This window comes from Dendrobium catenatum, unplaced genomic scaffold, assembly GCF_001605985.2.
Source record: "Dendrobium catenatum unplaced genomic scaffold, ASM160598v2 fragScaff_scaffold_1136, whole genome shotgun sequence".
Taxonomy (NCBI): Eukaryota; Viridiplantae; Streptophyta; class Magnoliopsida; order Asparagales; family Orchidaceae; genus Dendrobium; species Dendrobium catenatum.
The window spans coordinates 841,992-858,503 of NW_021319598.1; positions in this window are offsets into that span (position 1 = coordinate 841,992).

Genomic DNA, 16,512 nt, shown 5'->3' on the forward strand with positions numbered 1-16,512 from the left:
GCCGATGTCCATATCAGCCTGGACGATAAAGTCGGCAACTTGCAATTACTAAGCTCCTTTGAAGCTCTTCTATTTAAGAGCTCTTGTTCAACATTTTGGCAAGACCTTTGGCTGCTACCTTGACTTGAGAAGGCCTTGAGGAGAGAAAGAGAGAGTGGGAGAGAGAGAGAGAGGATCTTATGAGGGGGAGCTTGTGAGGGGATATTAATATCAGCCTGGACGATCAAGCCAATTTTTAATCGTCCAGAATTTCATCCAAGGCGATGCTCTGGTCGATCTTCTGAGATTTGTACTGATCGTCCAGGCCGATGTCCATATCGGCCTGGACGATAAAGTCGGCAACTTGCAATTACTAAGCTCCTTTGAAGCTCTTCTATTTAAGAGCTCTTGTTCAACATTTTGGCAAGACCTTTGGCTGCTACCTTGACCTGAGAAGGCCTTGAGGAGAGAAAGAGAGAGTGGGAGAGAGAGAGAGAGGATCTTATGAGGGGGAGCTTGTGAGGGGATTCACAAGGGTTGCTTCAAGGATCGCTCTGCTTCTTCTTCGTCTAGAGTTTCTCGTCCGTGGAAGGGTCGGTAGAGGTAAGGAGTTAGCTTTTGGTTGTGATTCTCTGCCAACTTCAGGAGGGAGAAAAAGGAGATATGTTTCTCTTCCTTGTCGGGGTGGCAAAAAGGAGGTGCTTTGTAAAGGCTTCTCCGCCTAGCTGTGGGGGCTAAAGGAGAGTCACGTTTGTAGTGCAATACTCGGAGGGCGCCTCCGGGGAGTGGACGAAGGTCGAGTTGACCGAACCACTATAAATCTCTATGTTCTTGTTTTCTTGCTTCTGCACTTTTATTTCCACATTATTTTTTTCGTGGTGTGATTTTGGTTTATGTGATTTTTATTCTTTGTGAAAAGAATTTTTTTAAAAATACCAATTCCCCCCCCCCCCCTCTTGGTTATCTTGGGCCAGTTCTATAGGGCTTAACATCCCTAACGAACTTTCAGCTATTCTGTATTGTCACATGTTATAGATGAAATTAAAATTGATATTCCTTTTTCCGAATGGAGTATAACAAAATAAATTAATGCTCAATTGAATGCTAAATGTTTGAATTATTTTTTATGTGCTTTGAATTTTGATGATTATATGTTAGTATCTACATGCACTACTGGCAAGGAAATTTAGGATAAATTATGCACTACATACGAAGGTACTCATAAAGTTAAGTAATCTAGGTTAAATATTTTAATGCATGATTATGAACTTTTAAGTATGAAATCTTATGAGACAATCTTGGACATATATACTAGGTTTACTCAAATTATGACATCATTACATGCTTTAGGAAAAGAACTTTCAAATTTTGAACAAGTCAATAAAATCCTACGTTCTCTACTTGATAAATTTGATGCCAAAGTCGTTGTAATTTCTAAACCTAAAAATTTAAATAAATATTCTATTGATAATTTGATCAACTCACTCATTGCCTATGAGCAAAGTTTGGGTCAACGACTTGTGGATACAGGTGAAACTTTAGTGCTGAAATTTGAAGATACCAGAAAAAGTGACTCAGAAGATGATGAAAGTAAGGCGTTAGCATCAATAAAAAATAAATTAAAAAGATTATTAAAGAACAAGCATCAACATCAGAAGTGGAACAAAGATAAAAATGATAAGAATGTTAAGATCTCTTCTGACATTGTTTTCTTTGGATGTAGAAAACCAGGACATATGAAAAATTTGTGCCCAAACATAAAAACACTTCCTGAAAAGGAAAAGGATAAAGCTAAGCAAATTATAATATGGCTGCAAAATAAAAAATGGCCTGGGCAGGCCTAGCTTTTGAATCATTAGACTAGGAGAGAGATGAAGTGAATTAAAGGCTGTTTTTTTTTTTTTTACTTTTTTGTTTTCATTGTGGTTATGTTCGGTGTTTTCCTTTTATTTTATTTTTCTTATTTTTTTCTTTTAAAATTTTAAATTAGTGTCTATGTTGTTTGTGTTGTTTCTCTGATCAGCACACACATATCACCTTTTGTTTCATTTGCTCTTTAGAAAATCAAAATTATTTTTCAAAGATCATGTTTTCTAAATACAAAATTACCTCCTATTTTTCTAAAAATTCTATATTAATTATGGTTTATTTCTCTAAAATCTATCAAAGGAAGGAAACTCATGATTTTGTCTCTCCATCCCTTTTCTTTATAAAAGGCTATTGCACTTTTGATTCAAATTCTATTTCAAATTATAAATTGGCTTTTGAAATTGAACCTTTTTCATCTTCCAACATTTTATCTATCTCATAGGGATCTTTTGCAAGTTAATGAACCTACTTCAAAGATTATCTTAATCAGGTTGTTCGTCTTTATCATAAGAGTAGGTTTGTTGATTTTAAAGATTTAGGAGGCAAATTACGAAAATCAAAAGAGGTACAAAATGAGCCCAAAGCTAAAAAGATGTGCAATGTTGCCAAATTGAAAAGATACATAAAGTGTATCAAAAATCAAAAGATGCCCAAAGAGCGTAAAAATGAAAAGAGGCACAAAATAAGCCCACAATAAGCTTCCCTTCTTGTAAATCTCTAAAGTTTAGAAAACCAGTAAGTCTTTTTAATATGATCATTACTTGAGCTTGAAAATTATGATTTATGATTCATTACTTTGCATTAATCTTCTATTAGATATATTTAATGAAAGGAGTTTTGAAAAGATTTTTATTTCCTTATTTAATTTGTTCTTTGATTTAGATATTGGCTTAAAAAGTTTTTTAGCCTTTTTAAAACCTGAGCTTGGATTAACAATTTTGAAATCTCTAACCTTTCTGGTTTATGAGTGATCAATACATGCCTTACTAAGTTTTTGAATAAAATCAAGAGGTAACTTTCTCATTACAAGAAAATTCTTGATTTTTCAAAATAATTTTTAAAAACATTCACCAATTCAGGGACCATTTTTTATCTTTTAGTCTGTTTTTTCTATTTTATTTTTCTATGCTCCACTTCTTTTTGATAATGTCAAACGTGGAGAACGTACTGTTGTATTTATGAAGTTTGTTTTAAATGTTTTGTATTTTTATAGTTTATTTCAAAAAATTAATAATTGTGTTTCTTAGTGAGGGGGAGATTAGGAGAAAATACATTTTGCAAATTCAACCAGTAATATTTATCATCATCAAAAAGGGGGAGATTGTTGTGACTCAGGCTCACGAGTTCTTAATTTTATGATAACTAAAATTATGGCTCACATCTTCTAATAATAGCAATGTATATTTGTTTGTGTGTATACTAATATTTTAGGAACAGTATGCACCATTCAACAATAATTCAAGGCTCAAGAATGGGTAGAATAGATTATGATGTGATGATATTTGTAATTTTCGTTGATGTACTTTTTGGTTTCTTGAGTCAAGTTCTGTAAGGGTATATGCTTGCTTATGACCATGTATACACACATTCAGGTGGAGTGAGATCTAATCAAAACCAGAAACTCAACTTTGAATAAATCATACTGGATGATTTAGATCATCTAGGATGATCTAATCATTGAACTAATCATCTTGGATGATATTTATATCATCCTGGATGATCCATTACGATCTCAAAACCCTAGCCGCCAACATAATTTACGTAAGATTTAAAATCAAGATTTTATTCTAATCATCCTGGACAAACTACATCATCCTGGATGATCAATACCAATCATGCCTAAATTAATCAGGTGGATAAGGAAAGTAATTAAGGTTAGATTGATCTATTATATCGGCCGGGACAATCACAGGATCATCCTGGATGATCTGTGATAAAAACCTTAATTTTCCTCTAAGTCTCTTGGACGTCCCAAACTATCTACTAGACGATATGCCTGAATTTAAACTAATCATCCCGAATGATCGAATGATCATCAGAAATAATAAGTAAACATTATTGAAATAATCATCCAGGACTATGCTGATCATATTGGTTAAAGTGGCTATTTTGTACTAATTGTACAGGACGATCCCAGGATCATCGTGGATGATCTTCGCCGGCAGAACAGATTTGGAAGGGTTTTTAAAGCCCTCTATTTAAGGGTTGTCAAAGACTTTGAAGGTGTCTTTGGTAGTCAATCAGGCTTTGTTTCTTCTAGAGAAAACTTGAAGAAAAAGATTGAAAGGGAGAGTGGAAAGGGTGGAGTTTGAGTGGGAGAAGAACCTTGGAAGGGGGATTTTTGAGGGAGTGTGGGGATGCTTCACATGGTTGCTCTAGCAAGCTTGCACCTAAAAACCATCAAATTCAAGGCTCATGTTGAGGGAAGTTTTGGGAAGAAGAAGATATCTTTCGTGTCAAAGGACCCAACTACTCTACCGCTCCGGAGAAGGTGGAAGTGATTTTGTAAGGGCTTCTACGCCTAGCTATGGGGGCTAAAAGAGAGTCACTAAAGGTTTAGTGCAATGCCTGGAATGGGAGGTTCTGGGGAGTGGGTGTAGGTCCGATTTGATAAAACCACTATAAATCTAGTGTGTTCTTTTTTATTATTTTTTGTGCTTTACTTTTATTGTGATTAACAACTTCGGTGAAGTCTTTGATTTATCTTTTTATTATTAACTCAATTTATTTTTGTTGTGAGAGAAAAAAAAAAGATTTTTCTTTTGATTAAAGAGGATTTTAAATATCCAATTCACCCCCCCTCTTGGTTAGTCTTGAGACTAGTTCATTAAGGGCTTAACATCCTCACAAACTTTCAAGTGGCATTAGAGCAGGATTCATAAATTAAGTTTAAAAACTTTTAAATTTTGATCAATGGCTGATTTTTATATTCAAAATATTATAGAAGGATATTCAATCACCCGACCACTATTATTTGAAAATAATACTTTTGATTTTTGGAAAATTTATATTTCTACTGTCGCGACATTAACTACTGATGATTGTGCCACCGATAATCATCAGCATTTAATACAAAAAGGCTTTCCACTAATCTGAGTCAGTGCACGCATTCAGCCATTCAATCTTTCGCAGTATGAAATGTACAGCTCAGCTCGAGTTGAATGGTGATCCAAACAACTAAAAATTACTTGTGGTTTGAAACAAATGCATGAAAGTTTGTGAGGGTGGTTAAACCTTATAAAACTAGTTTCGAGGCTAACCAAGAGGGGGGTGAATTAGATATTTAAAAAACTTATTTAAATAAAACAAAAAAAAATTATATCATGCAGCAGAAATGAATTAAAAAGATAAATCAGAGATTTCACCCAAGTAGTTAATCATAGTAAAAATAAAGTGCGAAAAATAATCATAAAGAACAAAACAAAATTTATAGTAGTTCGGTCTAACCTGGCCTACGTCCACTCTCCAGAACCTCCCGTTCCAGGTATTGCACTAAACCTTTAGCAACTCTCCTTTAGCCCCCATAGCTAGGCAGAGAAACCCTTACAAAATCTCTTCCACCTCCCCAGTATGGCAGAGAACCTGAAATCCTTTTTACCCTCCTGGTTAAGCAGAGAACCTGGAATCCTTTTTCACCCTCCTGGTAAGGGCAGAGAACCTGGTCCTTTGACACCAAAGAAATCTTCTTCAAAAAAAAAAAAACTTCTCTCAAGACAAAGCTTGAATCTGATGGTAATAAGGTGCAAGCTTGCCCGTAGCAACCATGTGAAAACCCCTCCGCACTCCCTTGAAACCCCCTCTAAGGATCTTATTCCTCTCTGAACCTCTACCCTTTTCTCTCTCCCTTTCAAGGCTCTCTCTTCAAGTTTTCTCAAGAAAAATAAAGCCTCAATGGCTGCCGAAGGCACTTATCAAGTGCCTTGAGAAAGCTTAAATTGAGAGCTCTAAAATCCTTAGAAACTCAATTCTGGCGGCAATGATCGTCTAGGATGATAACAGGATCATCAAGTACAATGTGCTTACTTAGAGGGCTTCATAAAACACTAAAAACTTAATTCAGCTTCAAAGAATTGTCCAGTACAATCACAAGATCATCTAGGACGATATGTAAAATTTGACCTGATAGTCCAGAATGTTCTCCAGATAGTCCAAGACGATGAGTTCATATTTGAACTGATCATCTAGGATAATTCAATGATCGTTCAGTATGATCATAATATCAAATTAAGTAAATTTTATTGACTAATCCCAGGATTTATTTAGGCAACATTTTCATAGATCATCCAGTACGATATGGATCCTCCTAGATGATTAGATCAAAATCAAAAACTTGAAATCTTGCTAAAATTTTATCGGCGGCTATTTTCATGATTAGAACATATCATCCTAGATGATCGAAATCATCCAGTATGATAAGTTTAAAAAATAAACTTCTAGTTTTGACTCAATCTCACTCTCCTGAGTGTATGTGTGCTTGGTCTCCAAGCTAGCAAACACCTTTATAGGACAAGACTCATATAATCAAATTTGCATCAATGAATATTACAACCTCTTTACATCATAACCTATTCTACCTAATCTTTAGCTCTGATTCTTTGTTGGATGGTGCATGGTGTTCCTGAAATGTTAGTATACACACAAAAAAGTATAAAATGAAATGCTTAGGAGACATAAAGATATGAGTCATAATATTTATTATCATCAAAAACATAAACTCATGAGCTCGAGTCACAATAATCTTCCCCTTTTTCATGATGGAAAAGATTACTGGTTGAATTTGTAAATAAAAGGTATTTTCTCCTAATCTTCCCCTCACTAAGATAAAAAAATTTTAAAAATTGGGGAGAACACATTTTTCATTCTTTTTAGTTTTTATTTTAAAAGAAAATAAATAAAACAAAACAAATAACTAGTTAAAAAAAATAAACTAAACAAATACAACACAAAAATAATAGTACGTCCAAATACAACACAAATACAACAGTATGTCCAAATACAACACAAATACAAAAGTATGTTCTCCCCATTTGGTGAAGGTGATGAAGTGGAGAATAGAAAAATAAAACATAAAAAATAGACTAACGGTTCTTGATCTGGTGAAGGTGATGTTTTAGAAGAATCAATTTGAAATATCAAAATTTTCTTAGAATGAGAAAGTTACCTCTTGAATTTATTCAAAAACTTAGTAAGGCATGTATTGACCACACATAATCTCAAAAAGGTTAGAGATTCAAAAATTGTTAATCCAAGCTTAGGTTCCTTTTTTTTTTTTTTGATGAATTGCAATATGCATAAGGAAACAAAGAAACTAGATACAATTGTCAATAGGATGATACTCTTCCTTGATTAACTTTGCTTACAAGGAAGGGATATCATCAAAGGAAAAACTATCAAAGAAAAAACTACTATCTAAAGCCAAAGTAGCACACAAATTAGCTACTTTATTATAATTTCTATAAGCATGTAAAAAGAGAACCTTATTGAAGTCGTTCAGGAAGAATGAGTCCTTGGCCGAATTGTTATCCATAAGGCACTTATTTGCCTTTAAAGAATTCTGAAGGTAAGTAATAGCATTGATGTTATCACTTTCCACAATAACACCTTTGAATTCTAGCTTCCAACTTCTAACATATTCTCTCACCGAGAAAGCCGCCTGCAGCTCCAATTGAGTAATGTCCCAATGGACCATGTTCTTTCCAAAAGCAAGGATGAATCTACCTCTATAATCCCTGAAAATACCACCGATACCAGCCATCCCAGAAGAGAGTAAGGAAGCATCAACATTAATTTTCAACCAATCCTTCGGTGGGGGGCACCAAGTATCATGAGACTCCCTAGGGAGATTAGTACTCCAATTGGAAAGATATGGATAAGAATTGTTGAAAGCTACTGAAAGAGCATTAGCAGCAACTAAATAACCAGGTAAAGCAGTTTTACCATGCTTAACTTCATTCCTATTTCTCCAAGAGTAATAGAAAATGGTGCAGTAAATTTTTACAATGCCAATATGACTTACAGTTAACCTCCTTAATTCCCGTAGGCATTGTTCCAAAGAATGGAAAATGCGAATGTGAATGCCCCACTCAATCAACTTCATAACAATTTCAGTTAGGTACTTACATTGTACCATAATATGTTCATAGCTTTTAATCTCTAAACAGCCTCTAGCACAAGTATTTGTCACCGAAATACTACAATTTCTGAGGAAGAGATTGGTGGGTATAGCAGAATTTCCAAGCCTCCACCAGAACATTTCCACTTTCTTGCTAAGTTTGAGTTTCTGAAGCCAATTACAATACTCATCTTCTCTTGAATTGTATCTACATTTCAAAACTTGATCAAAAGATAAGGCAGAAACAGTCATACCCAAGCATAATTTCTGAAGTTCTAGCCGATCATCTACACTTGGATCAATTTGAATTTGATTAATCAGCACAATGAAATCTGGATGAAAAACCTTCTGAAGAAGTGAACAATTCCACTGATCATCCTCCAGCAAGAGCTGCTGGACACACATTCCCTCCAAAGAATCACAGTCAACTAGAGTGGGTCAGTGGTTTATACATCTATCTAGTACCCAAATATCCTTCAGGACATTAATCTCCCAACCATTGCCAATTCTCCATCTAGTGATACCTCTAAGGTGTCTTCCTCCATCTACTAAGATTTTTCAAGCCTTAGAAGTAGTTTTCTTATGTGTGCCATTCATAACATCTTTCCCATACTTAGCTTTGATGGATCTGTGGAATAAGGTGTCCGGCTTTTGTATGAAATTCCAAGCTAACTTCGCTCTTAAAGAACCAACCTTCATAACAGGTGATTGCAAGCCAAGCCCACCAAATCTTCTCGGTTTGCATAACTCCTCCCAAGCCACATAATGAATACTATGGATGCCATCAGTTTTATTCCAAATGAAGCTTCTACAACATTTTTCCAATGCATATAGCACACTTTTTGGGACCAAAGAGCGTGTCACTAAGAAGTTTGGCATAGTTAAAAATGCAAGCTCAAGTTCCTTAAGGCCTATAAAACTTTTTAAAGCAAATATCTATATCAAAGAATAAATTAGAGAAGGAAACAAATCTTTTCAAAACTCCTTTCATGAAATATATATAATAGAAGAATAATGCAAAAGGTGAATCAAAAGTCAAGATTTTTAAACTCAAGAATGAAAAATATCAATAGATATAAGGGTTTTCTTAAAATTTTAGAAGTACAAGAAAGGTAAGTTAACTCATTGTGGGCTCATTTTGTGCCTCTTTATTAGTTTTTGGCACACTTTGTGCATCTTTTAATTTTAATATACTTTGTGTATCTTTTTATGTTGGCAATATTGCGTATCTTTTCAGCTTTTGGTTCATTTTGTGCCTCTTTTCTTTTTACAAATAAGCTTTCTTTCTACAATTTTAAAGACTAAAGCAAATCCAATCTAGTGACAAAACTAAACAGCTTGATTAAGAAAATAATGAAGTGGATTCAACAACTTGCAAAAGATCCATATGAGATAGAAAAAATGTAGGTAGATGAAAAAAATTCAATTTCAAAATCCAATTTATAATTTGATGAAGATTTGGACTCAAAATTGAAATAGCCTCATTAAAGAAATGAGATAGAGAGATAAAATCATGAGTTTCCTTCCTTTTACTGATTTTAGAGAAGTCAACCATAACTTACATAAAATTTTAAGAAGATAGGAGGTAAATTTTTTATTTTTAGAAAAAATGATCTTTGTAAAATAATTTGATTTAATAAAGCGTATATAAAATAAAATGTGATATGTGTGTGTTGATCAGAGAAACTACATAAATAACATGGATACTAATTTAAAATTTAAAAGAAAAATAAAAAATAATAAGAAAAATCAAACACAAAGAAAACACATAAAATAAACAAAAATGCAATGAATAAAAACATACACACATGCAAAAATAAATAAACACATAAACAAGGCTTTAAACATCATCTTGCTTCTAATCTGATGATTTAGAAGCTAGGTCTACCCAGGAGATTTTTTTTTTTTTATCATTTTCCCTTTTTGCAATTTGCTTATTTTTACCCTTTTCTTTTGCAGGAAGAGTTTTTAAGTTTGGGCACTCATTTTTCATATGTTTAGATATTCTACATCCAAAGTAAATAGTGTTAGAGGAAATCTTAATATACTTACTATTTTTACCTTTGTTTCTCTTTTGTTTATGCTTATGTTTGTGCTTTAGTAGACTTTCCAATTTTCCCGTTATTGATACTAATTCTTCACTTTCATCATCTACTCAGCCACTTCCATCCATATCTTCAGCGTTTAGCACTATCATGTTACCTACATCCATAAGTCTTTGACTCGCAGTTTGCTCGTAGGCAATGAGTGAGCCAATCAGATTATCAATAGAATATTCATTCAAATTTTTGATTCACAAATAGCAACAACTTTGGCATAAAACTTATCAAGTAGACAACATAGAATTTTATTAACCTTTTCAAAGTTTGAAAATTCTTTACCTAAAGTATGTAATGATGTCATAATTTGAGTAAACCTAGAATACATTTCTAAAATTATCTCATAAGGTTTCATGCAAAAAATTCATAATCATTCATTAGAATATTTAAATTAGATTGCTTAACTTCACTAGTACCTTCATATGTAGTGCGTAGTTAATCCCAAATTTCTTTGCCAGTAGTGTATGTAGATACTAACAAACAATCTTTAAAATTTAAAACATAGAAAAAATAGTTCAAACATTTAGTATTCAATTGAGCATTGATTTATTATACTCTACTCTATTCATTAAAATGAATATCAATTTTAATTCCATCTAAAACACGTGAAGAATAACCAGTTTGAATCATATGCCACATTCAATAATCTATTGAATTCAAGAAAGTAGACAAGTAAATTTTCAAAAAATCAAAAGAAATATTTTCAAATAAAGGTGGTCGGGTGATTGAATATCATTCCGTAATATTATGATTTCTAAAATTAGCCATAGTTCATTTTTTAAAAGTTTTTTAAAATTTAATTTATGAATCTCACTCTGATACCACTTGAAAGTTCATGAGGGTGGTTAAACCCTATAGAATTAGTCTCGAGGCTAACCAAGAGGGAGGGTGAATTGGATATTTAAAAACTTATTTAAATAAAATAAAATAAAATTATATCTATAGCTAAAATGAATTAAAAAGATAAATCAAAGATTTCACCCAAACAGTTAATCTTATTAAAAAAAAAGTGTGGAAAATAATTAGAAAGAACACTCCAGAATTTATAGTATTTTGGTCTAACCTGACCTACATCCACTCTCCAGAACCTCCTGTTTTAAATATTGTACTAAACCTTTAGTGACTCTCCTTTAGCCCCCACAGCTAAGCGGAGAAGCCCTTACAAAATCTCTTCCCCCTCCCCTAATGTGGCACAGAACCTGAAATCCTTTTCACCCTCTTGGTGAGGTAGATAACCTGGAATCCTTTTTTACCCTCCTGGTAACGGTAAAGAACCTGGTCCTTTGATACCAAAGAGATCTTCTTCTTCCCAAAACTTCTCTCAAGATAAACCTTGAATATGATGGCACTAAGGTGCAAGCTTGTCAGAGAAACTGTATGAAACCCCCTCCACACTCCCTTGAAACCTCCCCCCCCAAGGATCTTCTCCCTCTCTCAACCTCCACCCGTTACCTCAATGGCTGCCAAAGACACTTACCAAGTGCCTTTAGAAAGCTTAAATAGAGAGCTCCAAATACCCTAAAAACTCAATTCTTGTGGCAATGATCATCTAGGATGATCGCAAGATCATCCAGTATGATGTGCTTAATTAGAGGGCTTTAGAAAATTCTAAAAACTCAATTCAACTACAAAGATTCGTCTAGCTTGATAGTTCAGGATAATCACCAGATAGTCCAGGATGATCAGTTAAAATTATAATTGAACATTTAGGATGATTCTAAGATCGTCCATGATGATTATGTGATTTTCCAGTATGATCAGAAAATCAAATTAAGTAGATTTGAATGACTAATCACAAGATTAATTTTGGCAATATTTTTATAGATTGCCCAGTACGATGTGGATAGTCTTAGATGATTAGACCAAAATCAAAAACTTGAAATCTCCTAAATTATATTGGCGGCTATTTTTTATGATTGGACCAAATCATCCTGGATGATCAAAATTGTCCAGTACGATTAGTTTAAAAATTAAACTTTTGGTTTTGACTCAATCTCACTCCCCTGAGTGTGTGTGTATATGGTCTCTAAGCTAGCAAACACCTTTATAGGAAAATACTCAAGAAATTAAAATTACATCAATGAATATTACAACCTCTTTACAGCATAACCTATTCTACCCAATTTTGAGCTCTGATTCTTCATTGGATGGTGTATGGTGTTCCTGAAATATTAGTACACACACAAAAAAGTATATAGTAAAAATACTTAGGAGACATAAAGATATGAGCCATAATGTTTGTTATCATCAAAAATATAAACTTGTGAGCTCAAGTCACAACAATGCGGAATGGCTAGATCTAAACTGTTGATCAAAAGATCAATAGTTTAGATTTAGCGCACTTAATCATTAGCATAATATAAACCCTAAAATTCTAATCTAGTTTGTTATTTTAAAATACTTAATCAAATCAAATGAAATTTTAAACAGAGATCCTATGTATGAAGAGCATTCATTGGGACCTGGTTTCACAGTCTAAAATGCCCTTTAAAAAAAGCTAATTAACCCTTAGTATCCTAAGGTAGGGTTTGAGTTTTTACCTAACCCAACCATTAGATTTGGGAGATCTTGGACTCTCTGAGCCTATAGATTGTCCATATATCTCTTCCTTATTGAAGTTGGGGTCTAAAACACGTCGGATCAGAAGTTTTTGGTGTTGGATGGAGTTAGGGCTTATATAGCTGAAAGCTCACTGCCGACAGTTGCTGACCACAAAGGATTTGGACTTGGAAAGTGTAGAGTAAGGACTTAGGTGCTTGAATGAACACTCAAAGTGCTCTTGGAGGGATTGAGCGGTGAAAGAAAGCTTAAGTGAAAATGAGACTCATTTTGAGTCTTTTGGCCAATTCAAATGACCTCGTGTTGATTGGATGGATGGGATTCCTTTTAAAGCATTCCTTGATGCATGCCACCGATCTCCAGGTGGTTAGAAGTCTAGGGCAGAGGATATCCAAACGATAGTGACTTAGAAAGTAAGTTTTGTCCTCATATTAACCTTTGGGTCCATTAGGGCTGCTTAAGCTTGATCCATACAGTTGGGTTTAGACAAAGGTTAAGAAGGTCCTGGAACGTATTTAAATGGTTGGAATGGTTTTAATTTAGATGGATTAAGCTTGAGGTATGAAATTTAACCATTTAATAGTCGACCATTTAATAGTATTTTGACCATTTGTTGACTGGTTTTACCAGTCAACAAGTCAGTCCAAGTGATGTGGCATATGAGAGGGTCTTGAATGCTAGTGGGATGATTTGAGAGGAGTATAAGGCCATAGAGTTAGAGTTTGAATGAGAGTGTGTGAGCTTAAATGAATTTGACCAAGTCTAAATGAGTTGACTAGGTCAAAATGAATATGATTTGACTTGAGGTGATCTAAGAAGTATTTAAGGAATCAAGTAAATTGTTTTTGAAGATTGTTAAAATAGTGGATTTAAAGTTTGAATGTCTAAACACATATAATGCAAGGTTTGACTATGAGTGAGGGTTTGACCAAATCAAAATATGTGATGATTTGACTTCAAATGGGTTTGAATAGGTATAAATCATATATTGAAATAGGTTTGAAAACTTTGAATGTTTAATTTAAAGGAATGGGTTAAATTGACCCATTGGGCTTGAGTTGAACAAACATGTAGGTTTGGCAAAATTTGATAGGTTGATCAAGTCAAATCAAGTATGATTTGACACATGAAGGTTTTGCATGTGTTTGAACCATGCACTGGAGTGAGATTAAGGGTTTAGAGATCTTTATTTGGTTAGATGAAATGATATGACCCAAATAGGTCAAATTTGACCAGACTTGGGCTCAATTGACTCGGTTAGGGTGACCAATCAATCCCGAATCACAAGAAAAAGATATCAAAGGGTTTTGATAAGGTTTAACTGAATATGGAGCTTGATTCAGTATAAAAAAGGCTTAAAGGTTAAATTTGGTCAATCTAGGTTGACATGGTCAACCAAGTCAAATTAGGGGTTGAATTTAGTCTGAACAAGTTTTATTTAATAAATGGAGACCAATGGATGTGGTCTCCTGGCCTGGAAGGGTCATTTCAATCAAAATGACTATTTAAACCCTTAAGGGGCCTTTTGATCAACTAGGGTTGACTTGGTCAACCAGGTCAAACCCATACCTTTGTTTGGGTCCAATATGTCCAAAATGACAATTTGAGTGTAATGGAGGTGGTCCTATGCAAAGGCGAGGCCATTTGGATTGAAATCACAATTTAAAGGGGTATTTTGGCCAAACTAGGTTGACATGATCAACTAGACTTGACCCAGTTCTGGAGTTGATTCTAATGAATTCTTAATGGTTTTAGGATGCATTAGAGGAGTTTTTAGGGTTTGATTTGACTTGGCCATATTACAGTTTGGAGGAAACTTCAACATTTTCCTTAATGGGCATTTTAGTCATTTTTACCCTTGGTCATCTAGGGGTCAAACTGTGTCCACCAAAATATAGTTTAAAACTCAACAAGTCATAATAGGGGCTATGAACATGATCAAATGTCTTGGGGAAGGTCCCAAGATTAAATTCGACAAGTGGCAGATCCAGTGGCATAGGCTATAAATATTTGAAGGTTTTGCCGCCTTTAAAAATAGATTCAATTTCTAGGATTAGAGGTCTCATATTGAGCTCAAAATTGGAGGGTTGACCCTAGGAACATGCCTAATTAATATACAATTGTCATATCATGAATCATATAATATTTGATTGGGTTTTGAATAGATTGAAAAATAACTCAAAAAGGCTTTCATGACATAAGCCTTTAACTTTGGATTTTGGTCTAGATTTCATGGTTTGAGCTGGGTTTTGAATTTGATTGATTGAGATTGATTTACTCATATCGATCAAAATCACATGGATGATTGAGATTGATTGGATGTGATTAAAGTTTGATTAAATGTTGAATGACACGTAATTGAAGATTGAATTAAGGCTTGATTGAGGATTAAATTGAAGCTTGATGAATATGACTTGGGCTTGAATTGAGGTTTGAATTGAGGTATGGATTGAGGTTTGAATAGCAGTCTTGGTTGATCTAGATTTAAAGTTGAATTGAAGTCTAAATTTTTAATTGAATTATGGATTGAGATTGAATTGATGCTCTGGATGATAGACAATTGGATGCATGTCAACCATTAGATCAATAAGTAGAAGTTTGGATTAGTCTGGATGACCTCATACAAAAATAAGGTCAATAAATATATAATGCAAAATATTTCATATAGTACGAATAATTCAAAATTTAAAATTTAAATATTTCTATTTTAGGTAAGTTAAATTCGACGATAGGATTTCTAGCCATAGTTGATCGTCTAGTATGATGTGGTGTTAATATTGTAGGATTACTTATATTTTAAATTTATTTTTTCATTTAAATTAACATTTTTAATTAATTTTTATTTAAATTGATCGTACAGTGCAATATTGATTATACAGTATGATTAAGATTAAATTTAAAATATTTCTTTTCGCTCCCCTGTGTGTGTGCATGATTATTAAGCTAGTATACACATTTTTATATGTATTGACTCAAAAAAGTCAAAGTATAGACTCTTAAATACATAATTTAACTCACACACTAACAAAGCATAGTATTGAGTTAATTATGCTCATGACTTTTCTTTTAAAAAAACTATTGAATTGTCATGTAATTAAGGCGATGTCGTCATCCTCCTTCTTCTCTCTTGCATCACTTTGCCTTTGACTCACTCCTTGCTCATAGGAAATCAATGACCCAAGAAAATTGTTAATGGAATAAATATTCAAGAATTTAGATTCAGTGATTACAGTTATCTTGGCATCATAAGAACTAGGTAAGCAGTGTAGAATCTTATTAACTTTTTTAGAATTTGATAGTTCTCTACTTATTGCATGTAAGGAAGTCACTATCTCAGTGAACCAAGTGTACATTTCAGATATAGTCTCATTAGGTTTCATATGGAAGAGTTCATAGTCATGCAGAAGAATGTTTAGCCTAAATAATTGACTTCACTAGTTCCCTCATAGGTGATACATAATCTATCCCAAATTTCCTTTCCTGTAGTGCATATAGAAACTCGCATATAGTCTTCAGATTTTAAAGCATAAAAGAAATAATTCAAATATTTAGCTACGCGAGTTCCCTATCCTTATAACTCCATTTAATAAAAAAAAATATCACTTTTGACACCATTAACTACATGCGATTGAAGTGAATAGCCAGTTTGAATCATATGTCAAATTCTATAGTTAATGGATTGTAAAAAAGTATACATGCATATTTTTCAAAAGTCAAAAGAAATATTTTCAAAAAATGCTAGACGGGTTATTTAATAACCCTCTGTAGTGTTATGATTATCGAAATGAGCCATTGATAGTTTGTTAAAAGCTTTCTGAAACCTAGTTTTTGAAACATGCTTTGATACCACTTGGAAGTTCATGAAGGTTTTTAAACCTTAAGGAACTAGCCCGT